This window comes from Triturus cristatus, chromosome 6 (assembly GCF_964204655.1).
Source record: "Triturus cristatus chromosome 6, aTriCri1.1, whole genome shotgun sequence".
NCBI lineage: Eukaryota > Metazoa > Chordata > Amphibia > Caudata > Salamandridae > Triturus > Triturus cristatus.
Window position 1 is genome coordinate 750,517,447 of NC_140589.1, and position 18,578 is coordinate 750,536,024.

Consider the following 18,578-nt stretch of genomic DNA (forward strand, 5'->3'; position numbering starts at 1 on the left):
AACCCGCCATGAAAAGGCAGGCGGAAAGGGACTTTGGGGGCCCCTACAAAGCCCCCCTCCCCCTTGCTCTCAGCCTTAGGTTCTGGTGGCACCTGTGGTGCCCCCTACATATCCCTGCACCATGCGGGTGTCTGCCACATAGTGCAGGGATATGCAAAATGTGTATTTCTTTTACTGCAGCTTGTGCTTGCAGCCCGCAGCACACGCCGGAACACACAACATAAACATTGTGACCAGCTTGAAGGAGGTCGCGTCATAATCCCTATGTCCGACCACCTTCATAATCAGGCATGAAGTTAGTTTGGCTTTGATTTTAAAAAAGTCATAGAAATCTAAATTTCACAGAGAGTATTTGAGCTTTACAGAGGTAAAAAAGAGGGGATTGACTTCTAAAACTAGATGTTTATTTTATTTTTAATAAAAAAAGTATTCCACCTGTTCTGGGTAAGAGTTAAACATAGGTGTTTGTTCCTCAAGTGTAAAACACTACCTCCCATTTGGCAAAATCACATGCCAAAAAAAATCACTTTGTAGAAATACTTGTAATTGCACAGGGCAAGATCAATGCATAAGAAATTCTGTAATTTTGCAAATCAGTGCCATATTATTCCTAGAGACTGCAAAACATGGAACTATTCACAAAAAGGACCTGCTTATTGTGAGAGATCGAGATGATAAGTTCACAAACAGTCTATGCTGCCAGAACCTTTTTACTAGGAAAGTGTCAGACACACACAGTCCGCTGTTAATCATTTGTCCCATCACTCAGGCGAATGACTGAGAGAAAATCTGCTGTAGTCAACAGTCTCCTAGTTTACAATCCGCGCAGCTGTTTGTAGTGCTTCCTACATAGCTGACCTTGACAGACCATTCTCTGCAGTAATGGAAATTAGATTTCTGTGCGTAAGAAATGATGAAAACAAATTTGTACAGCAACTCCAATAAAGAGTCTAGGAATTGGAGTCTGCATCTACACAACAATCAGAAAGGAGTCAGAATATACACATGTATATTTTGCTCCCTCCCCTGCTACAGGTTTATTGTGATGTGTAAAGAGGCAGTGCCTAGGAATGCACCTAAGAATGCACATCTCTACAAGAAGTGGGGCTCCAGATGAAGGCCTAGATTTCCTGAAAGTTCACGCAATGCAGGCCAGCCAGCAAAGCTGTGTGAAAAGATCAAAACTGTACCTTATCTACAAAGAAATGGCATAGTTCAGGTCCCACCATCTGTTCGTGCGCATTGTGCAACTATGCGCTGAAGCAGCCACCCTTGCGTCTTAGTGCAAGGATACCTGCATTGTGATCTTCATAGTTTTGTGCAGGAAGGGTGCCCTTCCTGTACACATACTGCTTTAAGGCGAATTCTTCTCTGAATGTATACTGCAGCATGCAGCACACATCCAAAGAGGAAACAATTAGGATAAATAAAGATTTGTCTCCTCATTGCACTAGTCTTAGGTAGGAGAAGGGTTTACGTGTAATTCCATGCCTACAAGTCTTTATAAATATGGATGTATCTCAAGGTCTATGAGTGGATGCACAGGAATTTCCATGCATCACCCATGGAACACTTTCCTGACGCAAAGTTACGGAAGGCATCACAGTGCGCCACGTTGTGTTTCTTCTTGTTACACAAACAACGCAAATTCCCATTTGTGTTGGATTGTAACTCCCAGACAGGATTTTTCATCGGTATGCTTTTAAAAAGTAAAGCAAATTCAATGCATAACCTTTTGAAATTTAGGACTAAATGTGCATTACTCCACCGGATAAAATGTAGATACACACACACAGGGCCTCATTTACAATATTTTTACGCACGGCTGCGCGGCATGTATTCCTGCTGCACTGCCATGCATTTAAAGACAAGGGCAGAAATGAGCCTTGTCTACAAGATACAGTGCATTCCTGTCCTTTTCCCCTGTGCTGGTGCACAATGAGCTGCCATGCCCAAACACAAGCATCCTTGCGCCATGGTGCAAGAGGTCTGTTTTGTAGGGGGATTGTTTTTGTGCAGGAAGGTGTCCCTTCCTGCACAATAACAATCACAAGAGGTGTTTTCCTATTTCTATGTGTGCTGCAGAGTGCAGCACACACAGAAAAAAAAAATGAGAAGTAATAAAGTAGGAATCTGATGCATTACCAGGTTTACAAAACTGCGTAAACTCGGGAATGCGTCAGGTTCAATGAATGTGGCGTGGAAGCACGCACAGCAACACCCAAAGACCCCCCTTTTCACCCAGAGTAATGCATGAAGGGGAGGGCATATTTACAAGGTCATGAAAAACCAAGCAGGGTGGCTTTACGTGACCTTGTAAATATGGGCAGACACACTGTGCTGAAGGTGTGTTAAAAAAAGTGCCGCACAGGCGGCACAATGGGCTTGTAAATAAGCGCCACAGTACTTTATACAATTTTCTGAAGATGGACATACATATACATGTTGAGCATTTGCTTTTGTGAATTTGACTCACAGCCCTTACCCAGCACTGTGGGAAGATGTGAAGGGCAGTCAAGGGTAACTCACAAACACTACTGCTTTAAGAAAAACTTTTAAGATCGCCTTGCAATGATAGGCAAATTTCCATTCTAAAATTGAAGAACAGACTCATGTAATTTCACCATTTTGTAACCCTCTTTTCAACATTGAAAACTGCAGGCTAAATTAAAAAGGAAATCACAGTAATGAATTTTAAATAAGCCTCTTGTTTCCATGAATATGTAACAACTACATTCCAGAGGCTGGAATATGAATGAGGCTATCCTTTCGGTTATGTTGCGTTGCAGTAATTGGGTAGGAAAATCATATTCCTTTAAAAATAGACAGTTTGCATATCCCGAAGTTATATAAAAAAATAAATTCTCAGAGGGGAACAAGTTCAAATTACTAAGCATTATGTTGGCAGAATAGAAATTTTTGCCTAATGATAATACACGCCCGACTGATCTATTCCACCGGTATAAAAATATAGCTGAGTTTTTCACACCGGGTTTGTTCAGGTGCCCAGGTTTTGTGTATAATTAGTTTATTCATAATTCTGCTCAGTTTATCTCTAAACCGTGTATTGCATTTCCTCCTTTTGTATTTGTACAAACAACAATGAAGTTATAACAGCACTTGGAGCTGACTGCATAGCAGGGAACATATGACTAGAATAAAGTGACAGCAACGAGAAATCAAGTGTAGCATGCTGAGACATAAAATTAAACATTTAGCTCCCTGTCCTCTAGAGACCTTCCTGCGGGTGCCTTCAGAGAAAAAGTATCCAAGCACAAATTTGATTCTGTGGTGTGATGAAAACAGATATGGTTACTAAATAAATCACGTGGCCAGATCAAAATAACAAGGAGCAATTTTGAGTTGTGTTAAATCGCTGCTCTGTATGTTTATGAAGACGTAATGTTTGTGTGGTTTATTATTGTGCTATTGGCTGAGAACCCGTTGCAATCTTTATGTTTCCTCACTCATTCAGCTGGGTAAGATATAGTTAGAGTCATCAGTACCAGCGGCCGTGCGTCCATTGGGGGCATTGGGGCGTTGCCCCACTAAGCTGGAACAGCCCCACGCCCCAATTGATGCACCGCCACAGCAGCTTCTGTCACTGTGGTTGAATAAAAAAAATTCGCAGCCGAGCATCGTCGCAGTCTGTGCCTGGGTCGGTGTGGGGGCAGGGCTGGGCTGCTGCTGACGTCACGTCACGTGGATAGCGGTGCGCAGCAGTCTAGCAGACAGTACAGTGGTGGGCAATGCGCATGTCATGTTTTGGGCTCTATTCTGGGATCCTGGCCCGAACATGCGCACATGTGTGTGTGTGGCACTTGAAACTTTTGACTACTACACGACGTGACTGGGACCCGAGGGTGCTTCTCCTAACGCAGGCCCCTGGGTCTCATTATGGGCAGGGACTAACCCTGCTCTTAAGCCAATCCTGGCGCTGCTGGCACAGTGGCGCTGGTAATACAGCACCAGGATTGGCTGAGTATATTCACCGCGGTCCTGCAGCAGTTGGAGTGAGTCATGGTGTGCCGTGCGTATGGTATGGCCAATCACACTGCGGCAATGTGAAGCCATGCAGTAGTGATTGGCCATTCCAGTCTCTACGCTGTTCGGCGCACCACGTCACCGCGCCAGTGCCTGTTGTTGCCTGCCACACGAGACGGAGACGACACGACCACGAGGTGCGAGGCGAGGACTGAGAGTCACGGTCACCATCAGAGACAGACAGAGTCAGACGACGAGCAGAGACGAGACACACACAGTCAGTGCCGGAACCAGCAGCGAGTCAGTCAGTTTTTGACTCTAGTATGTATCACGACGACTATGATTGTGGAGGCTTAAGTTTTTGTATTTTTTATGTAATGTGTTGTTCGTGTAGCCCTTTCGACTGAGGCCCAGTCCCTGACCTGACCCTTTACATAAGAACCCCTCCTCACTTGCACTTACCACCAGGCCATGAGGCCAGCACTATTCACGTCACGCCTTGTTGTGCGGAGTTGCTGACAGCCCCGAGCACCTTTGCTGCTTTGCGCAGTTACTATATTGCGCAGTAACATCTTTTACACGAAGGCATTCATGTGGGAATTGTGTGCCTTCTTATTAATTGAAAAACAAGGATTGTAAATGAAATTTTTGAAAATGGCTGGCTGAACCCAGATGTTTCCTCACTTCACGCATGGTCAGCGCTGGACAGCGGTCAAATTGCATCCAAATGCCCCGCTAAATTGATATTTTTGTGTGCAGGTTTTTTCTTCCTCATATTGAAAAGTTGATGTATGGAGCGCGCGGGAGTGTGCCAAAGCTCCATGGCGCTGAAAAGGGTATTTATTTGTCAACCAGTTTTTCCTTCCTCTGGGTCGGGGGGGCTGGGAGCGACTGAGTATGTGTGTCTCAGTCTGAGACACATCAGTGCTGAAACCAATCTTGGCATTTCCGAGGGAGCCCCTATAATCACGGGTTGCAACTTGTCATGATTCTATAGTATTACAAATGGAAAGAAATTAGCAGGGGAGGTGTATGCAGTGATCTTAAAAAATATATATATGCCACAGGCGATAAATGCATTAGCCGTATTTGAAAATCATGGAAACTCGCCCGTTAAGAAATGCACGTACTTTGCCGGAAACTTGACAGCTCTTGTGCCAAGCAGCTATAAATAAGTCAGAAGGGTCTTTTTTAGTCGCCGAATTTGCCTCCTCGTGTTTATGTTTCGTAAACGTATCACTTTTAATCAGTTTTTTTTTATTGCCACGAGGGAGTGGGTCCCTCCCCCCTTAAAATAGTCTGGTCCCGGTCCGTCTAGTGCTGGTGCCCCGAGAGGGGTATTTTATTTCTCGTGATGTGGACGTACATGCTCACTGCGGCCTCGTGGTCTGTTTGACGTATGCTGCCCACAGCTCAGCTTCCAATCAGAACATGATGTGCACAAGGCCGCGGTTCGCACACAGGCGAGGCCAAGCCACGAGCTACTGAGACGACTTTATAAACTGCAAATATATATGAACTTTCCTTCGCTTTGCTGCGTTCAAAGAGTAATTAAAATAACAGCATCCTACATGTTATTGTTATTATTTTAAATATGAATTGCCTCTTGCGTTTGGCTATGTGTGTCACACAATGCATGTGTGATGGAAATCCTTAGTTTCTGGCATGTAAGGGGGGTGCGTTGCAGCACATTTCATGATTTCACAGTAGAGATAAAAAAGGATGTAGAAAGGAATGGTGAAGGGGGGGCAAAAGAAGAGACAGGGGAGAGAAAAGAGCGTATGAAGTGCAAAGGTGAGAGACTACAAGACAGAGAGGGGTGAGATGGGGTAGGACAGGGTCAATAAGATGAAGAGGAAGAGGAAGGAAGAAAGCAATTACGACGGAATAGAATGAGGAGCACGCGAGAGGAAGAGAGAAGAGAGGCGAAGAAAGGGAAATGTTGCTATACATGTAATGTAAATGCAGAGATGAGAGGAAGTGTGAACGAGTGGTCTATTTATTTTATTCCTTGCCCCTTTCCTTCCTCACAGTGAGGAAGGAAAGGGGCAAGGAATAAAATAAATAGAGAAGGAGGGGAGACAAGAAAATGGAAATACAATGGAACGGAGGGAATTTCTCAACAATTTAATTTCAAGCCTATGGTCAGCATTTTTTGCATGTTTAAGCGGGAACCTGTTTTAATTTTTTTCTTCTCAAGTGTTGTATGCTAAAACACTGCTTCAGCGAAGTTCTTCCCAGTGGACCACCTTATTTATTTGATAAGATAATGCAGGCTGCAGCGCACACCACACACCAGAGTCTTAGATTCCCTCATGAATGCTGCCTGTGCAGTGCCACCCTTCTGTCTACAGTACAGTCTACTGTCTGATGTTGTTGCACCAAGGATATTGCTAATGTTTTTCCTAGAGAGAACGATCAGAGTTTTGTGTAATGGAAGTTTTGACTCATGGAAAGGTAGTGCAGAACTTCAGAAGGTTAATGTGCCTGCAGCTGCAAAGAACATGTACGTGATGCAGATCACAAAATGCACATGATGTAAATAGGTCAGTGAGTCACTGCATTTGTCAGAGAGATCATTTTGTTACTTAAAGTTTGTAAGTTGTTATCCTAACATACAACAGTGAGCTATTATTAACTGTCATCTAAGAGCTGCATGCAAACTGCAAGCAGGTAAAAATTGTAGCGTTATGTTTCCCCCCCCCGTCTTTGTTTGAATCCTTCCCTCAGCATTCTCTGCATGAGGCTGTGGAAGCTTATCCCATGCTCAACCAAGAGGACCTCAAAAGTGAGCTGACTGTACTGTACTCAATGCCTGTGTACCGAAATGCCAGAGATGCCAGGGCTTTGCTGACTTTAATTCATAAACTTAATATGGAAAAGACATTTACAGAGACAGTGACTTTACTTAAAATTGTCATAACCACTCCTATGACAACAGCAGAGGCAGAACGATCTTTTTCCGCCTTAAAGAGGATTAAGACATTCCTAAGAAACACCATGCTTCAGGAAAGACTGAATGCTTTGGCAATGCTCTCTATAGAGAGCAAGTTAGTTCAAAATATCTCTGATTTTAACGTTCAAGTAATTGAAAAGTTTGCTGCTCTTAAAGACAGACGTGCTGAGTTTAGATACAAAAAGTAAACATATGTATGTTCAATGCTGCTAGTTTCCGACCACCTGTTTAGTTTTTTGTTAAATAAAAAACACCTGTGAGGTACTCAGAAATGCATTATATCTCAAAGTTTGTTATGAAGCTCTGTGGTTATACTGAATAAGCAGCTACCTATGTTATATGACATGATCTCTTTATTACTGTAATAACTGCACTTTCTTCATTGCTTTATTAACCTTTCTGCTTTCTCAAATTTGCTTGAAAATGCACCATTTTTCCACTCTTTTTTCAAAATTTTCCCGGGGGGGAAAACCCCCCCGAACCCCCCTTAGGTTGTTCGGGGTCGCTCGCTACGCTCGCTCGCTATGCTGAAGTATGCTAAACATTTTACGCCTCACCACTTTCAAATATCACTGTCCGCCACTGATCAGTACCAACTAGCTCACGAAATCATGATTGTTGTTGCCACAATCATTAAAAACAAAAGTGTGGATAGGTATTTTGATAGTGTTAGTGAAAAAGACCACGTCATCACTGAACTCTCCTCCTCGCCCCGTCTCTACTCAAACAGATTTTTATCAACACTGTCATTGTGTATTTCAGTACCTTCTCTCATGCTTAAAGGCATCAAAGCGGAAATTGGCTGCAACCGGAGGGTGGATTTACTAGCACCTCCGAGGCCTATCTAGTTCTTGGGGGAGAGCCGTTTCACTGCTGGAGCAAGGAGGCCTGCACCCACCTACTCTGCCCGCATGCGCTACTGAATGTTCCCTGCTCATCAGTCGGGAATTCTCACGGAACATGCTCCTAGCTACCGGACGGGAACATATATGGTGAAATATCCTTGCCATGGGGACCGCCATGTTTGACGACCTCCTCTGCAGTTATTTAGTTGCTCCAGAGGAGTGAGAAACACCAGAACAATCATTGGCGTGAACGTCATTTAAGGATCAAACTTACCAAAACAGCACAAAAGATCAACCATCTAGCAATCTGCAACTCTCACTTTAAATGCGATGCCACAGTGGGGGTACCACCCTCCTGCCTCCCTAACCCACTTAAGAGAACTTTATCTGCATGACCACCTGAATATTAGCTTACAAAAGTAGACCCCGCATGGCCACGCAGACCCTTATGGAGCTATATCACCTCTGTGGGGCTGCTTTCAGCCTTCTGTGGTCGCACAGCACTATACACTCAAATGGGAACGATTCACAATGATTTTGCTGTGTGACACCTTTCTACTATTCCTGGCCTGTTCTTCATTCCATTAGTAAGCCTTTTTCATTGAATGCAAAACTTCGCCATAAGTAACTGTCCAGAGTAGGACAGGACAGGGAGACAGGAACTTCCAGACAATCGCAGGGAGGGGAAGACTCTAGAAGCTTATCTCACTTCAAAGCTGGCACCAGGTATACGTAGTGGACCCTCAGACTCAACTCTTCAGAGTCCTTCTTGACCTGTGGACCAGGAAGAAGGACTACCCAGCTGTGAAGTCTGCCCTGCTGCCCAAACCCTTCTGTGCTGACTGAGGACTGTTTGCTGTCCAAGATCCGCTGCATGGCTGCACTAAGAATCTTCTGCTGCTGTCAGCATGTGACACAACTCCACACATCTCAATGCAGCGCAACGCAGCTTGTTACCGGCACAGGCCCAGCTTGATGCATCTCATTCTCAATGCATCGCAGCGCAAGACCTACAAGCCTCAGTGACTCCTTTGATGCTGACGTGCCCTCAATGCTGACATCGGTCCAGCATTATGCATCTCGCCCTCGATGTCAAGACATTGCAGCACCAGTCTACGCAGGCCCAGAGGTTTTCCCAATGATGAAGCAGGACCCCACATTGCAAGCTCCCATTGATGGTGTATTGGCTCTGCTGCTGCATGACGAATCTTAAGGCCAGACCTCATCCTCGTAGCTCCTCGCCAATGTCTCCTCGACACCGGCCAACTCACCTAGATGCAAGAACTTCTCATCTGGACTCCAAGCCCACAAGTTACTTTGTCAGCGGACTGAACAAGCCAGCCCAATCACGGTTCTCCTGAATGTGACTTAGACGTGCTCTACTGTGACCAGATAACTGCGGTTGGCACTTTTTGCTTCTCAGCACTCGATTTTTACGAATCCTTTAAAAATTCATGACTCCAGTTCTAATAATTTAATTTTTGCAGTTTGAGCATCACAACATTTATTAAAAATGTAATCTATTTTTCCCCCAAAAAAATTCTGGTTGGTTTGAGATTGTTTTTGTTCTGTTTTCACTTTATACTGTTTGTATGCTGCATACATTCTTTATACATTGCCTCTGCCTGTGTGCTTTTCTGCCAAGCTACTAGAGGGTTAAGCACAGGCTAATTTAGTAACTTTAGTGGTTCAACCTGCCAAGGATTGTGGCTGTTGCTTGAAGAGAACTCACACTGCTTCAAAGTGACAACGCAGTTTCTCACAGTAACAGTCATACCTCCTCATAACATTATCTTTGTGGATAGGGCCAAACAGGTCAGGTTATGTTTGGTACTTCCCTCTTTAAATAACTCAGAAAGAGAGCAGTTCAGCAGTCCTGGAGGACCACAACAAGTAAAAGGTCACAGCAATGGCAAACAGGCACTTCATAAATGCTGATAACATAACATACCATAAACATAAACAACCTTCAAAAGCATTTACTGTTCATGCTAAGTGATGAAGTTACAGACAAATTGTAATGAAAAATTCACTTTAGTATTAAAACAGTTTAGAAAGTGATCTTTTTGTAAGTAGACATTTTTAGCCCAACCTATGAGTTAATGCAAATTGAGTTTTTCCCAATTTGAGGCTGTTTATGTCATGAGTGTAACAATGACTCACAGTTCTAAGATCAAATGGCACTACTAAGGTCTCGCACATTTCTTATTGCTGCTTCCCAATTTATTATTTCCTCTCTCCTGCCTTCAAACTTTTTAAACAAGATCTTGAAACTTATAATTCCCAAGGGGGCAAATGTATTTTTTTATTCTTCGGAAATGATGTCCCCGCGCAGAAGTGTCAAACTACAGTGCTGATTTATTACCAGACCAAGCTCCAGATTCTCCCCAGTGCTGGTGCACAATCAGGCTGCCGAGCGCCCTGCACACACCTTTGCACCATAGTGCAAAGGTGTCTGCGTGCATCTAGCAAAGGTTATGTACAGGAAGGTTAGCCTTCCAGTACAAAATACTATGCTTAGACTGACTTTAAAACCTTTCCCATTTCAGATTGTGCTGTATGGTGCATCATACATGCAAAGTAAGAAACGTTAGGAGAAATATCAGCATTTCTCCTTTTTAATTCCTGCTTCAACTTGGCATATTTATGGGTGAGATACCCTGCCTACTATTGTTAGGCGAAAGGGTTTTGTGTCAAAAACCATGGGTGGTTGCATGGGAACACCCATGTACCACCCATGGAATGCTACCTTGATGTAGCATAACGGAAAACTGTGCTTTGTGCTGCTTTGTATTACTGTTAGGTAGCTTTCCAGCACAAAGCAAGTTTTGTGCTGAAAAGAAATTCCAACAAAAAACATTTTGTGCAGGTTTGCTTAACTTTTGTGATGCAAATCCAGTGCAAGATGGTTGAAAATCTGGCCCCCTATATTTGCCAGACACTGAACTGTTGAATCTCTATGTTGGAGTAAAGAGATATTCCACCAATACATTGCACTTATGCCAAGCTGCTGGAAGAAGTTTGGAATTTTCTAAATGCTTCATTGAAACAATTCATAGATAGCACCCCATTCAGCTGTGGTATAAATGCTGGTACTTGTGATTTAATTGTACAAAATGTAAAACTGTTGTGCAGCAAAACTGTGAAGGCATAAAAAAGGGTTGATGAGGAAGTCTCCGGGATCTGCTTCTTAAATTATTTGCCTCTATCCACAAGTATCTCATCAACCTGTTGTATTTTGTTGGCTACTTCACAGTTGGATTTGTCGGATCTTTTTCACATGTTTTATTCAGTGATTTCATGACAGTGTTAGGTAACAAATGGCAGGCTGGCTTTGAGCCTTTTGAAGTTGGCTACTGTCTGACAGGAGGGAAAGATGAACAAGCATTGACAAAGCCAATTATTCCAGCATAGGATGCAAGTCTATTAGCTTATCAGTGCTTGCTTTGTTTTTTCAATTTTTTTCTCCAAAACTTTAATGTTGGGAAGTCGTGTGGTAAACATTTTTTGGCCACTGAAGAGAAATACTTTGTGTGTTGATTTGCTTGCTCCTTGTGAAGGGATAGAATGCCATCACTCACAGTGACGTTAGCCAATGGCTCAAGTGGGCTGCCTGTGTGGTACAAAATTGTGTATAGCATACAGAAAGATGTCAGGCAGGCTTGTTAAGTCAAGTAAAGCATAAAGGTAGTATAATGTCTAACATTGCATTGCAAACATTCTAAGCCCCATTAGGCCAACCTTAAGAGGTCTATACTTTACCACCTCAGATCTACTGCTATGTAAAATATCTGAGTTTGAAAAAATATGAATTGTGGAAAAATAACTTTCCTTAACAAATCAAATCCTTATTTCATATTGTTTATGTACCTCTTGAACCACCCAGATCCTTGATTGCATTGCATTTTATCAACCGTTCTGCTTTGCATGTTTTTGTCATCCACTTTTTAGCATCTTTTGTCCACATCTCATGCGGTGTTAATCCCTGGGCTCACTACAAGTGAAAAGGGAGGAACAAAGGTATTTTAGAGACTGGGATTTTGTGCCTCAATCTTTACCTGTCCTCTTTTTTTCAAAGTTGTATCTTCAATGCAAATATTAGAGCTTTTCAAAATGTTGCTTTATTTCTAAAACATGAAGCAAGATGCTAGACTCTAACATATTCCTTTGCCTTTTTTGCTCCACATACATGTCCTCTTTTATCGGCACATACCCATGCTTCAGTAGAGGCCACCAACTTTCTGTACTAGTCTCTGGTTCCTGTGCTTATGCTACTTCCATAAATGCAACAAAACATACCAACATAATTTATATCTTCTATCTCCATTTACAAATTCCTTCACATTTGCAGAGCATTTTACATTTTGATTTTTAGTGTAGATATACTTTATTAGTCTACTAATATGTAATTTTCCAAACAGCCATGGACCACTTGTGAAAGGTGATGTGAATGCCCAGGGGTTTACAGACTCAAAGTAAAGAACCACGGATCTAGACCCATGTACATTAGGCACTAGGTGCAGTCCTCTTAGGTACTTTTTGTCTCCATTCCATCTACTCTTCCACATCTGCACTGCAGGTGCTTGCCACGGTGTGGTGCAAACTTCAGTTTGCCAAGGTGTTTAGAACAACACACCTATGAGGTTAATTCTGCCACAAGCTGTCCTCCTTACAGTAGCTGTCTTTGTCTACTGTCATCCCTGGAGCTTTGTGTTGAGAAGTGGCTCCACACATCCTCTAGAGTTTCAAATGGCCACCATCGTTCCTGCACCTTTTCTTCTAAATTTGAAAAAATAGAGATTACCTTGAAGGGCACTGAGACATACGTATTTAAGGAGAAAGTTCAGATCCTCATTGCGCCTTCTATGCAGTACCTCAGATTCAACGGCCCAATTTCAACAAGCTGGAAGAAGGACTTGAAGCATCAATAAAATTATAGTTTTATAGCTTTCTCTCCATTTAAATTGATTTATATGTCTTGTTCTCTGTAATTTATTTTCCCTGTGCATTCCTTGCTACTCTTTCTTGAAATGTTTCAGGAATGTTGAACTAATCCATCAGCATTGGTCTTTTCAAGTTCTCTTATTCTAATACTCCAAGTATAGTGACTTGATTGTTCCTCATTCATGTTTTTATGGCCTTTGTCTCCATAACATGGCTACTGCAAGCGTGGCCCAACTACCCCCTCAATAATTTTAGCGACCACACCCTTGCATGGAAGCAAAGGGTGTGGTTATTTAAATGATATCTTATAGCAAATGAAGCAGCAAAATTCTGATGCATGGCAAAAAAGCATATGTTGCTAAACAACCTACACACAGATGGAAGAAAAGCTTATGAGAACCTACCCTGCCTTCCTTTAGGGGGTGGGATGAAACCTGAAACCCAGTTATTGGTTTTTGAAGTGATGTCTCAGAAGTTGGAAATACACTTAAGTGGAAAGACCAATGTCGTATTAGAGGTACAAGTTATTCTGGGAGAGGAGAAGGAGGATAAGGAGGGGAAGAAAAGAACAAGAAAGTAGTTACATATATTGGGTCACTTTGTCCTTCCATTATCTGTGATCAGTAGGTGAGATGCACAAACAATCCATGCATCTATGGATCCCTGAAAAACATGTAGCTAAAGATTCTGACCTGAAGGAAGCAATAGATATTGCCAAAGAAATAGAGCATAAGACAGATTGTGTGAAAGGAAAAGAGAGGCACCAAGAGGACGAGTAGGTAAAGTTAAGGAATTTAATACAGAATCTCTTTTTAAAAGTAAAGTTAGTGTGCTGACTTGATTAATATAAAACAGTGACATGATCAAATGCACTAGATGTGGCATATATGGCATCTAATCAACAACTGAAAAAGCCAATCCAGAAATGCTACTTGTTACAAATGTGGAAAAGGTGACTTTTCTCATGAAGTGGCAGAAAGATCGCAAATAAACACATTAATTGTGTTGAAGAGTTCTTGAAGACAAAAGTTATTACTCTTTTTGCTGATTCCTGTTCTTCTTTTATGCTCCTAGATTTTAAAACATTTAATGATACTGGAGAACTACAATTTATGCTCCACGCTTACACGTCACAATAGAGCAATATTTATGTGAACTTAACACCATACACCTTGTGTGTCTTAACTTTGTTATTGTAAAAGTGGAACACTTAAGTGCATTATAAAGATGTATTCACTGTAGAAACTAGAGATTTATATTTGTGTGCATACTAATATTTAGCTTAAACATGACAACTTGTAAATCTCATTCATACTTACAATTGTTTCCAAGTTATAATGCATTTATTTAAGATACATTGCATATGTAACCATGAATTACATTTTGCAAATCTTTTATTCATTCTGAGGTTATACTTACACATGCTCGAAGTGCACATTGAAATGCTTAACTAAAGTTAACTTGACCAAAGGACTTAATTTTGAAATGCATTTTGCTTGGGTTGCCTGTTTCTTCTTTTGCAAGTACGTTATCATGATTTCATAGCTAGAGAAAGGAGTATTGCTGTTTTATTGATAGTGAAGCCTGAGAAGAGAAATCCTGGCTAAAACTTGAAGATCTAAGCATATCAGGAACAAAGGGATGTTCAAGGTTACAGCATATGTCCAAGTTTTGTGGGATGGGAAGATCTGGCAATGTTGCATGCATACAGAGGAGAGAAGTCACTGGGTTTCTGGTGAAGTGGGGACAGAGATATGAGTGTTGCTGGCATTTCTGTTTGTTTTCTTTAGCGTTCGTAGTGATAGAAGTTAGAGCAGATCCCTTTGGACATTGAGAAGTACAAACCTCCCTGCTTCCTCTTATTCTTGTAAGTTTGTAGCTTTATGCTAAACACCTATTCCCAATTTAGAAGACTTCTACTGGAGTTTTTACTATGCTGGCTCCGTGCTGTTTTTTTCTTATGACCATTCGTAGTTTCGATTCAGAACTTAGGTTAGATGACTTTAGAATCTATTCATGTTTAGGAAGGAGGGAACACTCATTTCTATTTCTCAGTATCTGTATTGCTGTGACTTTGTTCATCGCATGTCTTATGTTATTGAGCCTAAATCTATTTCAGTGTTTCAGCTTGCCAGTCATAATTCTGTATCTTTATAATATGGTTTTGATCTGAAAATATATTTGATTGATTATTAATTTGTAATAAAACCCACTTAACTTCATCTACTGATTCATGGTTCTCTGTGTTTGGACAAATGGGCTACAAAAATATGAATTGTTTATTATTTCTGACTCCCTTGGCCTCTCAGCCAACTAAAAATTATTCATCCAAAAAGATGATAGTTACTTCCCTGCATGCTCTCATGTGTTTATTAAATATAACTATGATAATTCCAAATACGAAATGCCTTGATAACAGCCATCCCGGCGGACAGCGACCTGCCAGATGAGTCCCCACTAGAAGACAGACTACTATGTGAACATATGGCCGGGTGAGCAATTTCCCTGATCATCAAAAATTAATGAATAAATCACCGACCCACTCTTACATCTGAGGGAGCGTTTGCAGGCAGACCTGGGGGAACTGGAGGATGAGCATTGGCGAGAAGCACTGGCCTCCCCAAAAGAAGCAGCCATATCATACAAATTTTGGTTAATCCAACTCAGAATGCTTGACATATTATACATCTCTTGTAGTACTCTAGCCAAGATGGGAAAGAGAGAGGACTCTAAGTGTAGTAGGTTATGCGGGCAAGAAGGTACATTTTACTACATACTATGAGAATGGCCATCAGTTACGCCATATTCGGAGGCTATTACACATACTTTTAAAGAGTGTGTGGGGGCGACCTTCCACCCACACCTAAATGGTGTCTACATAACATTTAGGAAGCGACGGCCTTGAGTCGCAAAGAGCAACTCTGGGTAACTCTGGGAATGAGAATTGTTAAGCATAACGACGCCCAACGCTGGGGAGCCAGAGAAACACCAACATTTGGTGAGTGGGAAAGAGATATGGATTGGTTGTGGAAATATGGATTTTTCTGGTCAGTTATGTCCCCTATCTTGGACCCCAACGGTTCTATGTGCATGTTACAAGTACATGTATGTTCCCTCCAGTTCCAGTTATGAAGACGCAAATACATGTGCGTCCACCGTCAACATGTCCTCTGTCAGATCCGCCATGAATAGGCCGGATATTCCATTCCTAAATATGAAAGGCCACCGGCTTTATATGGTTCACTTATGCCATTTTACAGTCCAGGCAAGTAGGCCCTGATTCTGTCATCAAACTCCTCTTGCTTTCTGCCTCTGAAACCTCGAGTCTGAGCCTGCATCTGTGACCATGAACTTGTCTCATTCTCTGCGCGGCTCACGAAGCCTGACATCAGCCTATTCTCTGCCAAGAACTGTATTTCACCTTCGAATTATCTGCTTCCCCCTCAGCCGATGCATTCCTGCCTAGTAGTTTAAGTAAACATTCTTCCAGTTACCGAGCAAAAGGCCCGGCTTCTCTGTCCTCATGCAAGTAATTCATAGCCCTGTTACCATGGAATATTCCTACCCCCTCGCATTCAGTGTAGACACTTAGACGCTTGTACACGCACGCACAGTCAGTATAGAATAGATTCTGTCCGAGAGTCCTTCTTTCGTGGATAACATAGTTCTTTAAACATAGGATGTTAGATATGATTTGGGATTAGGTTGACTTGACCCCCCAGACTTCTTGTCTCCACATGTAGAGCTAAATGTCAAGTCCCCTTCACCCCCTAGATACACGTCAATTACACGTCATACTGCTGCGCGCGCATCTATGCCAAGTATTATCTTATAGATACACCTATATGTGACATCATAACCAATTATGTTCCTTTTTACTCCTTATTACACCCATTTTTGGTTACGCAGATAAATCGTCATTTTCCTTATCAATTGTTACGCCTACTGCATTCGCTTCATTGTAATGTATGATCTATAAAAGTCATTTCATGTCAATAATGTATGTACTTCACTTCCTGAACCCCCGTGGTGATGGAACTTGGAGCAACCGATTATAATCGATCACTGGAATAAAGCCCATTCCGAACCTCTAATACCACGGATTCTGCCTCTCATTTTACTGAGCTATTTTATTATGTTTCTGTATCAAATTAAGTCCAGGTAAAGGAATTTTATTTACCACATGAATGGCGCCCGAACAGGGACACTTTCTCATCTCACGCGCCGGCGGTGAGTTGCAGGCCCGGTCTCCTGCCACAGCTGGACGGACAATAACGCGTACCAGCAGGATTTCCTGTATCTCCCTCCGGTCAAGCGGGGGCGACTGAGACTGCGATCAACACCCAGACGAGGCGGTGAGAAGTGCGAAGTATCCCGACCAGAGCCTAGCTGAGAGAGCAAGATCCGAGGTATACAGAGGCCCACCAGTTCGAAGTCGAGTCCAGTTTCCGACGAGTCGAGTCGAGTCCAGTCCGGTTCAAGTTCAAGTTACCGAGGCCTTCCGTTTCCGAAGCTACCCGGTGAGTACCATTACTGGGGAGGCATTTCTGATGTGCACATAGGTTGTGCCGGTCAAGACGGGTTTGGGTACACAAATCCGGTCTGCACTGTTTTAGCAGTGTATCTGTACTGTTTAGCAGTATATCAAGTATTCCGAAGTATCTAGTTATTGTTAAGAATTATCTTGGTGATTAGTTATGCAGACGATCACCATTGTTGTTTATTTTAAAGGTTAAAAATGTGTTTAATGTTTAATGTTTAATGTGTTAAAAGTCCTGCATATTGTGGTATGAATGGTTGTTCATTATTGTGCTTTTGTATTAAGTGTGTTCAAGATTAAGTATCGGATCAGTTGTCAATATGCCGCTCTTTTCGAAATTAAGACAGATCACTACTAGAAAAGGGGTACTTGAAGAAGCCGTCCCTATTCCTCCTAGGGACACTCCAGGGCACTTCATGTATCACAAACATGGCTTAGACGCTATATTATTTCTTGATTTATGGGTAGACTACACCAAGGGATTACCAGAAAGTCAGAGGTGGCCCACAGCGGGGACCTGGGATGCAGAGTGCATCATGAAAGTCGAGGAAGAATTATGGAAAAGGAAAGTCAGACAGTCACAGAAAGACGCCGTTGAGTTATGGCGTAAAGAATCTCATAGACGTATGGAAAAAGCACGTAGACAGGAAGAAAAGAATAAAGAGAGTTCAAATAAAGTTCGAGAAAATCTATTAATTGAGGAAGGTATCCGAGTGAAATCAGAACAAGTAGACAGACAAAGAAATGCCCTTATGAATGGTATGTATCCCCTTCTGGCCGAAGGATTACCTAAGGCTACTCCAGAGATACCGAAAGACTTGCCACCCCCATTGTTCCCAATAAAGGTACATCCTAAGGGGCATCCTAGAACCGCAGAAGATGTTTTTCTTTCCTCATATTTAGATGACGCAGCTCCCGAGTATGCTAATTCCGCCCCACATAGACCGCATACCAGGGAGGTCCAACGCCAAGATCCAGTACCCGTATCCCTACAACAACAGATCGAGTTACAAGTTCCGGCAAGCACATCTGTTTCTGCATCTGTTCCTACAGCTACTTCTATAGCTGTGTCCACACCTGTAGTTGCTGTGTCACGTTCAACGAATCCTTTCACACCCGACACCCCAGATGGGGCCACGGGAGGTGCTACCAATATTTTTTCTACGCCACCCAGAATAAATAAACTTACTTTTCAAGAGTCAGCACATTCACGTACACCCAAACTCATAAGTGCCCGTACGCTGAAGGAACTTCTTATAGATTGCAGATATGACCCTGTGCCCGGTAAAGAGGACGAAATGACCCTGGC